General features: G+C 40.2%; 1 non-coding gene across 1 annotated transcript; it reads left to right on the plus strand.

The window, feature by feature from the left end:
- Nucleotides 1–215: 215 nt before the first annotated feature.
- On the plus strand, nucleotides 216–6,690 carry si:dkey-283b1.6 (uncharacterized). The gene is made up of 4 exons (XR_011991777.1): nucleotides 216–388; nucleotides 4,435–4,477; nucleotides 4,611–4,827; nucleotides 5,980–6,690. It is a non-coding gene; the product is annotated as an uncharacterized si:dkey-283b1.6 (transcript).
- The last annotated feature ends 3,101 nt before the right edge of the window (nucleotides 6,691–9,791 follow it).

Below are 9,791 nucleotides of genomic sequence, written 5' to 3' on the forward strand. Positions count from 1 at the left end.
CATTATAATGTACTGTAGCTTCCATAAAAGGACATGGAGATGTGAGTTTGCGTACTGAGATTTAACTGGAATTCCAAACAAATGAATTTGACCAATGACAGCGGCCGATCTCTCAGTCACAGGAACTTGACTTGTTCCGCTGTGAACTTTGCACTGTGGCGCCTCCTATCTCCTTAACCACTCCGGATGAATTGCAGAAGTCGGATTCCCGCTCTTAGCACTTATGCTGTGCCTCGCGTTGGCGTGCATACTGCATAGGAACAACAGCACACCAAGACATCCACGTTTAGTTCAACTCGCCTGGGATATTTCCCGGGGGCCGTACCGTACCTGCCCAGGGGGACAACTCTAAGGTCCGCCCACTCATCCTCAGCTCTCTTTCGGAAAGGTGAGTTTGAATATTCATATACAATTACAAAGCCTGTGTAAGATCAATTAGCATTCAGTGCACAGCAGACAAATTTAATATTAATTGTCTAATTTACAAAGGTAAGGGTACCATTCACTGGTGAACACTTTATTTGACTTAAAAGACTGTCCACGTGTAATGGATTCGTAATTCTGGACTTGATGGGGAGAAGAACTGATATAAACAGATTAATAATGATGAATACATTGATAAATTGAGGGTTTATCTTATTCACGTTAATTCTGGAATATCTACAAATCTGGAGGTGACTGAGTATTTTTTCATTTTTCTATTGTCCACATGCAAAATGCCAGCCTATGCTACAATATATACTTGGTACTATTGTGGTACTATTAAACGTTATTGGCTAAGGGATCTGCTGGGTAAGTATGGATGGATGAAAGAACACAAAATGGCAGACACATTGTGGCCAACTCAGCAAGAATATGTACTTTCTGCTCTTGATATCGACAGACCGCACACACCACTTATTATGGTGGTAAAGGATCCGAAGTTCCAAGGTTCCTACTGTACTAGTGTTACATCTGAATTGGTCTTAAAGCAGGTCTAGGCTTCAATAGAGCTGGAAGTAGAGGTGTTGAAGGTGCTTCTGTGCCCCCTCTTGTCTGTGTCATCAAAGAAAAACAGTGATATTTTAAGTGTCTCACAATGGCTCAGAGGTGACGTCATGATTCTTTCTACAAAAAGACATATGTTACTGTTGATAGCTACCAATGATACAATAGAACTTCAGTAAAGTCTATTGATTGTTCCAACTTTCAGCATCAAGCTCAAAACATCTTCCCACACCTATGGAAGGTTTTGTTCTGCAAACGGTGCCTTTGAAAAGGGAACTTGGTGAAGTTAGTCAGAGAAAAATATTTAAGAAAGAGAATAAACTATAGCCTTTGAAAATGGAAAATGGAGCGTGACATAAAATAACTTTCCGCAACATAAGCATAAAGATCGTATCATGGTCTGCTCATATGCTGACCCATCTGATGGACGGAGTCAGCATCTCAGGAGCACAGGTATCAAGGTTTCTGAAGGAAAAAATTGAAAACAATCGATACAGGTTATGAAACTGGCTTCATATTTTATTCCACCAAAGAGTCCTCACTATTGATTGAGCAAGTACTCAACCTGAATTTTTGCATTAACAATATTAGCCCGTATAAACTGTAAGACTGTAATGTATGATAATAGGGTCTGCTATGGAATTAAATAATAAAGGGATTAAGTAATAAAGTGCACCCAAAGAAAAACGTATTGGTAATAGATGTCATACTGCAATATGGGATCCATGGCCTTTTAATTTCATTTTACTGTTTTCTATACAATTCACAGCAGATTTTTCACAAAGCCACTTAGACCACCACTCACGGCTATGATTTAAGTAACAAGAAACGAGCCACAGGAATAAAAAGTAAACTTTATGTCGATTATAGTCTCATGAGGGACAGCTTCGGAAAGCTTTAAACAAAGACTGAAATAACAGCAGCACTGGAGGACCGAGTGAGGGACCTGCATCTGTCTCTGTTCCCGTCAGCTATAAAATACTGATCTCCATGTGACATTGATATGAAGTCACGATTTCCTGACAAAGACATCTGTATACAGAATATCAACCATCCATCCTTCTGTTTATTAGCTACTCTTGAGACATGGTGAACCTAGAATCTATCCCAGGGCACAGAGGACACCCAGGGCAGGATGCCAGTCCAACACAGGGCACAGGGCAGGAGACACCCAGGACAGGATGCCAGTCCATCACAGGGCACAGGGCAGGAGACACCCAGAGGAGAATGCCAGTCCATCACAGGGCAGGGAACACGCAGGACAGGATGCCAGTCCATCACAGGGCAGGGAACACCCAGGACAGGATGCATGTCGATTCACTATGGTCAGTTTAGAGATATCTACTAACTTACCTCACATGCTTTTGAACTTTGGGAAGAAACCTCACAAATACAGGGAGAACATGAAAAAGCTCCCCATTCTACCTGGGGCAAGATTCAAAAGATTCAAATTCAAAAAAGTAAAGTAAACCTTTCAGCATCCAAGGGACCAGGCTGCACGGCTCTCTTGGCATGATAACGTAAGCAGGAGGGGCATGAAGAGCTTCTAGTCAGCCTACAGCTAAATCTGCTTCCCAGCTCATTTCCAAGTCTTTCAGATCATATGCAAATGTTCTCAGGTCTTTACATTTCTCATCTAATTACTCTGCAGTCCACATTCCAGAGCTGCTCTTGGATTCCCATGCAGACTAAAGACTGAGGACCACGTTGTATATGGGGCAAAATCCCATGGATCTGCCAGACCTCTACTATCAGATTTAATAATATCTTGCAGCTACATATGTACATACAGTATGTGCAAAACATACTATGAGCTTTTGAACTCATACAGACCTGCTGGAACACTCTGCAACAATCAGATTAACTCACTCACAGCCCAAACATAATTTAGAGACATCAGTCCACCAGAACTCTATGGTTTTGGACGTAGGGATCAAATCTACTTATCTTGAGCTAATCTAAATTAGGGTTCCTAACACTTGGTCAGTATTCCAAAATAAAGCTACTATTTTTTGCTGCCCTTCATATTTAGATTTTGTTAGCATCTGGAGAAATAGAAATGGTTAGAAATAGAAATGTAATCCCACCCCTGCAGTTTTATTGATCCATGAAATTACAAATTTACAAAGAGCTTAAACTGAAAGGTTGCAAACCACCAGTCAGTAACTTCACACAGAAAGAAGCACAGAACCAGGGTGGGAACAATCAGAGTAAAAGAAGTATAACAAACATATCTAAAGAAAACTACTGACTAATGTTTTCAACTTTGAGATTGTTTACTGTAGATGCACCAATTGTACTGGTCAACTATTGCCATCAGCTGATGGTTAAAAATGAGCCGATATTTACCGGCAATAACTCCCTTTAAAATGGTGACTTTGCACACCCTCGTACTAAACAGTTGGAAAAATGGCTGCTACGTGGAATTATTTTAATGTCATTAGAAGTGTATCTTTCAAACATGACTCTGCTAAAATTTCACGAGGAGGATCTAATAATAAACATCACAGCACAACAAATTTGATTGCTCATCTTAAGGCGAGACAGTGAAGAGTTTCTGCAAAACGAATCCGTTCCAGTAAAGAAGACTGCAGCACTGCTGAATAACACTAGTTTGTCAGTAACGAAAGCATTTGATGTCAAAAGAAAATTCAGCGCAAACAGTGCAAAATCAAAAGATATTACTCAGAAAATTATGGAGTTTATCACACTTGATGATCAGCCCTTCTCTGTTGTAATTGTTATAAGATGTATACAGTTATAAAATATAGCGCTCTGGGACTATTGTATGCCAGAGTTGGTGTTTTCTTACCAAAGAATAAATACTTTTCATATTTACCACCATTGTCTGTAACTGCTGTCCTATTCAGGCTTGTGGGGGGTCCAGAGTCTATCCCAGAGGTTATGAGTGCAAGCCAGGGAATAACCCAAAATGAGGGGTCAACCCATCACAGTGCACACTCACACACCATTCACACCTACAGTATGGGCAACTTGGTAACTCCAATTTACCTCAGTATATTTTGGACTATGGTGGGAAAACCAGAGTAGCTGGAGGAGACCCCACAACTGCATGGGTAGAACATGCAAACTCCACACATATGGAGCCCTGGTAGAGACTCAAACCCTGGTCCCACAGGTCAAAGGCAACAGCGCCAACCTTGCCACCCCCAATTTTCATAAATTTAGGGATGTAATGATTTTTTTTTTCATTTGGGTGGCGCGTCCCTTCAAACTTATTTAAGCAGATCTTCCCAAACACTCAGTATCAGTATCAGCTTTCGAAATGATCAGCTATCAATATCGGCCACACATTTCCTTATTGGGGCATCGTTATTTACTCATTTGATACTTAAGTTTTTTTTTTGTAAAATTAATTCATTGACATCTTTTGATTTTATAATATATTATTTGGATGCTTTGACACAATTTTCTTGTTTTCCACAGGGATTTGTATCTCATAAATGGGTCTGGACCTCTCTAATATATGGTAATTTTTATTATTTATTGTATGGCACAGTTTATGGTTGACAAGGAGCACATTGCCCTGCTTGTGTGTGTTCATTAGCAGATGATGGCTTTGCTGTAATTCTCTGGTATCTTAGCTCTCATTCTGCCCACAGGTTCGTGGTGCTGTTTGTAGCCATAGTAATCAGCATCCTCTGCTGCGCCAGGTATTTTAAACACTGCTATGATAGGAATGTGAGGGAACTGAACAGGCGCCCTGAAAGGACCTCAGTCTTCATCATCCCTATGCCATCCATCGAAGAAAACGACCTTTATAGTCCACCTCACTACAACAGGATTGACATTATGGAGCTTCCGCCTCCGTATTCTGAGGTACAGCATTGCATCACGTGACAGTCCATGGACAGCGGAACTGGGGGGGGGGGGGGGGGGGCTCCCAGGTTATCTTTCAGAGCATCATTAAGAATGCACAATTGTGAGCAATCACAAAAAAACAACCTACGCAGAATTTACTGCAAACCTATGAAACTTTATTAATTAAGGCCTGAAATATATCCATGTTTTTAAAACATAAATATGACTTGTGAGGCGCGATATTGGATGCTGGTGTTGCGACTAGATATCTACCAATCAATTCTATTTTTTGACTGTATATTTATTGCTACGCCATTCACAGCGTTAGCGGAATCTCAGCGTCACAATGTGTATCACAATGTGTAAAATGTGTATCACAATGTGTAAAATGTGTATCACAAGGCGAGCAGGCTTCTATAATGTAGAAAAATAATCAGCAGAAGGGTATATGCAAACAGACAAGTGGAAATTAATTTATGCCACCTTTATGACACCTTTGGACAAAGGTGTCGGAAAATGATTTAAACCTAAATGTTAATGAGTCTTTACATTTGGCCCCGATTTACCCCTTTAATTTGGATATTGCTCATTTGGTGTTCACCTCTGTTGTTTATAATATCTCTCCCTCTTTGTGATACACACGCTGCCAACCTGGCACCTGTCTTTACAACAGTGGCAGCATTCAGAATAGGTAGTGCTGACCGGAAGACGTGTGTACACTAAAACTGTGAGGAGTCAGAGAACCTTCATACTCGCTCAAGAATTTGCAGATAATTTTCAGAAGCTCTGTTAGCTCAGACTCTAAATCAAGTGCAAGTAGAGCTTTATTTGCAATAGTTTTTACCAGAACCATATTCACAAAGACCAGTGGTAAGTGCAGCAATGATTAGCTAGTTCTCAATAGGGTTGCAAAGGGATGGAAAATTTCCAGAAACTTTGCAGAATATTTCCATTCCATGGGAAGATAAGCTGGGGAATTTTGGAAATACTACAAATTGGAAACTTTCCATGGGAATATATGGGAATTAACAGGAAAATTTCCAGAATTTTGCAACCTTAGTTCTTTGCAGGTAAAATAAATTATTCTAGCTTCTTTGCACGTCTCTATAAGACAGACCCTTCCAGTCCCCAGCTATGCAACCAGCTCACCAAGTTTCTCTCCTCATGCAGGTGGAGATGAAGCCAGACTTGTTTCCCCTTCCTGAAGAGCTACCTCCCCCGTACATACAATTCTCGGCATCAGATTTTGCACCCTCTCTGTTGCCAGTCTCACCACAGCTGCCTACATTACAAGTCCAATCAAGTGGAATACCGTCTCCTCAGGATCAGACCCCTCCCACTGAAAACGGGGAGGGTTTCCAGTTTGGGGACACAGGGGTCTCAAGACACTTTTGAATAGAGACTGTGTGGTTCCATTCATTTAGTAATAATGTTTTTGTAAATATCTTATCAAGTGTTGCTTTAATAAATTTGACTTTGCATTTATCCAATTTCATGCTAGTTTGTCAACAAGATTAGCACAAAGCATACAATCTAACAGAATTTCATATACAAAACACACTCATATCTAAACTGCTACTCTCTTTCAAGGTATAATGGTATTACCTGACGTTATAGTGTGGTTTGTGCTGTGCGCCAGTAGAGTGCTCATTGTGTGTTCCAACCTTACCCTGCTATTTGCACCCTGAGTACCAAGTACAAGACTCACCCAGCTATATTGGACCATAAAGGAGTCTGAGAGAGATCTCTTCACACGCATTATTGCAGAAATTTATGGCCATTGTTCCTTGTTATTCATTACCTGGTCTCAATAAAATCCTTCCCATACTGCCTGACATACAGCAACTGATGAAAGGATCACAACAACCTCATTACAAAATGGACCAAAGGTTTTAGTTCGTTTTTTCTATTTTTACTGTGCGCAATTTTCCATATACTCAGAAGAGACAGGGAAGGCCTTTTGAATACAACCTGTATTTTTTGATTGTACATATAAAGTACTTTATAACAACTGTATCATTTATAAGAAGTTTTTAAAGTTTTGATTGAAGAAGTCTACACAAAATAATAAATGGCGCCATCTATTGAAAGGGAGCTGGAATCTCTTCAGAACAGTTTCTCCTGCTCAAAATGCAACTGAGGTTTGGTGCAGCCAGAACCCCAGAAAAGCTTGGAAAATCCATTATTCATATGGTTACATTTTCCTAGAACTGTTTCGGGTGTTAAAGGTGACAGCTAAGAAATAGCTGCTGGCATAATACACATGGCATTTGATTTACTGAATTACTATTTAATTCTTATACTGCATTTATTCCCACAAGTATACAGTATGAAGAGGACGTCATGCCCAGTTGATGAATGGTGTTTTTGTCTGAAACCCTTGACTTTGTGCTCTATACTGCCATTGGTGCGATACTTCTGTAATATTTTGATTAGGTCATATTTATTGTATTTCATAGAATTTGATCATAATACTAAGTGTTTCTACAAATGCTTCTTTCTCATTCTGCACTGTCCTGCTGCAATATAACTTGTAGTTGAGGTTGGGGCCCGCCTATCTGAATTCTTGTGCTGTGTTTGCAAGTCATTTTATTGAAAAAGTCTATAAAGAAAATAAGTTATCCAAGATAATCCTCAATTTCAGTTGTCAGTATGGACACCACCAGGTGAAAGAATTACTGGAACCATATGATACTTATGCATACCAGTGAGCAAACTAGGCTTGCTAATTACCAGACTGATTATGCAGTCGATACCCTTTTATGACCAATAGAAGTCAGACTGCTTTCCAACAGAGGCCTAATCAACTTCAGCAGCTGCAAAAGCTAACAAGGCCTGCGCGGAGCTGACCTACTTTAGAGGCCAGGATCTGAATCCTGGTCCCATATCTGCTGGACTTTGGTTGAGCTAATCGCCTAATTAATTGAGCAATATTTAGCTGTGGTTTGATCCAACCCACGGTTTGACCTTATTTGCACTATGTATCAAATGTTTTCAGACATTTTCATGTGTATCAAAATCACATTCACTTTTTTTTTTCTGTAATAATGCTTGACCAGCGCTTCTACGAAGTGCACAAACCGGAAAGGAGAAACTTGTTCACATTTGTGTATTTATTGCCTTTTTTGTTTATATATAATGCATAAGGCCCTGAGAATGTAAGTTACCTCTCACATAATTCACTCCTTCTCTACTTTCCCAGTCTGTGGTCCATGCTGAAGCTTCACGTCTACATTTCCTCTTATGTCTCTCATGTCGTGTTCACCAGCAGTGGAAACACACATCCACCTAGGGAACTAACCAGCACCGCAAGAGACACCATTAGCATATCAAAGTGAAATCGCTTCACCCCGGCAGCAGAGGGGGTTGAACAGTCTGCAGGGACTGAGGCATCCAGGACTGCACATGTGCGCCAACTTCCTGCTCTGCCAGTTACACCAGGTGCTGCTGTTTCCAGTTAGTAGCCCAGAAAGTGATTAAATGATCTGTCACAACCTCACATCCTCACGTAACAGGAAGAGGTTTTCTGAATGTCTGTCTGAGATCTGCTTACTGTATCTCATCTAGTCAAGAGATATGTCATATTTTATGTGATAAAAGAGATACATTTCTGAGCTACATTTTTTAATAGTTTTCAGCTATTCCAACGCCATTATATTGCAAGGCACAACATGAATATTTAACAGTAGTGTGCAAGGTGGAAGACTCAAGATGACCATCTTGACTGATTCTGATATTCATGTTAAAGAATAACAATAAAACAATATTGAAAAATAAAAGCACTGCTAAGGGGTCTGGTGATTGTGATTGATTTCTTGTGTCAAATGCACCATTCTGACACGTCTACAAATAGGTTGGACAACTCCAGAGTAAAGCATCCCAATAATGAAAGTTATATGAGCCAATAAATTTACTTATGCACAATAGGATTCTTTTGAATATAAAACCAGTACAAAATGTAGTTCAAGTTCTAACATCCATCCATCCATCCATCCATCCATCCATTTTCTGTAACCGCTTATCTTATTCAGGGTTGCGGGGGGTCCAGAGGCTATGAGCGCAAGGCAGAGAACAACCCAGGATGGGGCGCCAACCCATGGCAGGGCACACTCACGTAGTTCACTCATACATACACGCTTATGGGTAATTTGGTAACTGCAGTTAACCTCAGCATGTATTTGGACTGTGGGGGGGGGGAACCAAAATACCCGGAGGAAACCCCACGACGACACGGGGAGAACATGGGGAGAACTCCCCACACATGGAGAAGTTCTGATATCTGTTTATTAATATAGAGTATATGATTTTGGGAATCTTCAAATACTACCTGAGTATTAACATTACAGCAGTAAGTAATAAGTAAAGCCTAAAAAAAGATTAAGTAAAAACCCCTAATACCACATTACGCATATATACAGAAGCTGTATGCATTCATATAAAGGTGAAATTTTAAAATTTTTAATTTTTAAAGACTGACGTCATACTCTGTGTATGTCTGTCTGGACCATGGACACATACTTGAAGGCTTTACAATGTTGTATTTATCAAAAGGGTTTCACTAGGCTTTGATCTGCGGATATTACGTTAAAAGGGATACAGCACAGCAAAAGTATGAAGAGAAACATGAGTCTTTTGTGAGAGCGTCAGGATCATTCATTCATTACCCTTTGTGGATGCTTATGCTGTTAATGCATTACGTATGAGGCTTTTATGTAGGTCCACAAGAAATCTGCAGCTGCTGGCTGAGGTTCTCATGAATATTTATCTCATCTTGTTTCATTGCCTTTAACACAATCCAGTGTATGTTAGCCTATGGAAGGTACTGGTTTTTACCTTAAAATGAAGAGACTGGCTTGTACATTTCAGTCTTTAGAGAGTCAACAGTAGCAGGCCCCAGCCTCCCCCCCCCTACCCCCACTCCACCACCCGCCACCCTGTTTGTTTGAAGATTCTGAAAGGATCACACTAGAACATCAAACAGA

This window comes from Paramormyrops kingsleyae, chromosome 5 (assembly GCF_048594095.1).
Source record: "Paramormyrops kingsleyae isolate MSU_618 chromosome 5, PKINGS_0.4, whole genome shotgun sequence".
Classification (NCBI taxonomy): domain Eukaryota; kingdom Metazoa; phylum Chordata; class Actinopteri; order Osteoglossiformes; family Mormyridae; genus Paramormyrops; species Paramormyrops kingsleyae.